Raw genomic sequence first — 1,953 nt, forward strand, 5'->3', positions numbered from 1 at the left:
TAATGGAGAACAAATGATTGGGTAATAAAGAACTCCCATTGAAATTGGAGTGGAAATATAGCTCAGTGAGGAAAAAGTCTTACAACTACTTTTACAGGAAGACAGACTGAGAAACTACATTCCTACTCACCATCTGATATGTCCCATACACTGAGTACTTCATTTCACTTCCTTCAGTGAAAAGATCTGTAAGTCAAGCTAACATTTTTACTGCTTTGGTTCTCTCCTGAAAAGTTTGATTGTCAGCAGCCAACATATTGAGTGTTATTGTTAAGAACTGAAATCATTTTGATACAGGTCTTTTTTTTCTAGTTAGACAATGACTTCATTGCTTGAGTACACAGACACGTTTATGCAACCACGGCAGAGGCTGTGGATAACTCATTTCCAATTGGAGGGGAGGACTCATTTGGTCTTATAATATCAGGCCAACAAATAAATGGAACTCTCCATCAGCATCAGTCAGATTTAGCATCCTTTCTATGTCTCTCAAGATGCTTTCAAACAGCAACAGCTTTCTTAATCCAGTAGTAGAGATCTTCGGGAAGAGCAAGGGCAAGCAAGTCCTTTGGACTTAAGAATTCTCAAGATTTGATTGCCTATCACAAAACATACTTGTGCAACACCTTGTGAGTTTCTCAGAGTCACATCAATTTGTGAGGGAGTCAGGCACATCTTGGCCAGTTTGTAAGTAGCATGCTTTACGTCATCAGACATCAACTTTAGCCAGGTGGGGAAGCTGCAGTGGTAAAGTAGAGCCAACTGGGACAGGCCCTTCCCAGGAGCATGCATGTGACCCATGATGGCAGCCGTCAGGTGGCAAAAAACCATTTTGATATAGATCTTAATGAAATAGACTGAGCTAGCCCCAAATGGAACATTCTTTAGTATTCCCTAATAGTAACATTCCACTGCCACTAGCCAAAGAGCTAGAACCTTCTACTGTTTAGATTCTAGTTTTGGGATTCTAGTTTTTACATACTTCTGCTCTTTTTCATCCTCCTCCATGCCATACTCTTGGCCCAATATCCTGCCATTAGCCACTTAGAGATGGAAGCAACTTAGTGAGCATATAAAACAAGAGTCAGGACAGAAATTCCTGCAGGTAGGAACTCAGAAAGATACCAGTGATTCTCAGCTGAGGTCCTCCATCAGAGCAACATGCGAGGCCAGGTCAACGTTCAGATTCCCGGTGGCAATACCTGGAAATGTGGATTCAGTAAGTTGGATGCTGGGCCCAAGAACCTAAATTTTTGCCAGCGCTCCAGGTGATTTTGCTGTTCCCCATATGAGAAGCATTGTAGAGAACATAATTTTGAACAGAGAGAGTTAAATGTACTTAGATTCTTAAGGCTAAGGTCTGGTGCTGTCTGGGTTATTTTGTGGAAGTTACATCACCTTTATTTGCTTTCATTTTCTCCCTGTTGAATGAAGGATGACATTATAATGATCTCCGAAGTCTCTTCTACCTCTGAATTTTTGTGATACTATGAATTAACGCAGGGATCAGGCGTTTATGGAAACTCTCCATGTTGCTTCCTAGTTATCCAATTGCTTCTGTCATCAATTGAATGCCAGAACATTCTTTACAGGCTTTCCTGGAAAGTAGAGAATCAAGATCCTTTGCTTTGGGTATCTGTGTTATTTTTCAGGGCCAGACCAGGCTAGACCACAGCCTTGCCCCAGAAGGCTGATCAATAATTCTCAGTGGGCCTCCCAGCCATGGAAGTCTCCTGAACTAGTACCTCTCCTCTGGCCTCAGCTGGTCACTTGGGTACATTCCAGTTACTAACCAGCTTCACCAACCAGGTTGTTCTAACCATGTAATCACGTTTTGAAAGATGGAAGTTGTTTCACAGATATCTACCCCGACCCTTGTTCTTACTAGAGGAAGCCCAATTTTATTCAGGGCAGCTGAAAATATTCAAGATCTTAGTTTACTTTGCAGCTGGA

General features: G+C 41.8%; 1 pseudogene; it reads right to left on the reverse strand.

Annotated features, from left to right (window-relative positions):
• Window positions 1-350: 350 nt before the first annotated feature.
• LOC129511285 (40S ribosomal protein S13-like) lies at window positions 351-801 on the reverse strand (annotated as a pseudogene).
• Window positions 802-1,953: the final 1,152 nt, after the last annotated feature.

The sequence above is a fragment of the Nyctereutes procyonoides genome, unplaced genomic scaffold, assembly GCF_905146905.1.
Source record: "Nyctereutes procyonoides isolate TBG_1078 unplaced genomic scaffold, NYPRO_anot_genome, whole genome shotgun sequence".
NCBI classification, from domain to species: Eukaryota; Metazoa; Chordata; class Mammalia; order Carnivora; family Canidae; genus Nyctereutes; species Nyctereutes procyonoides.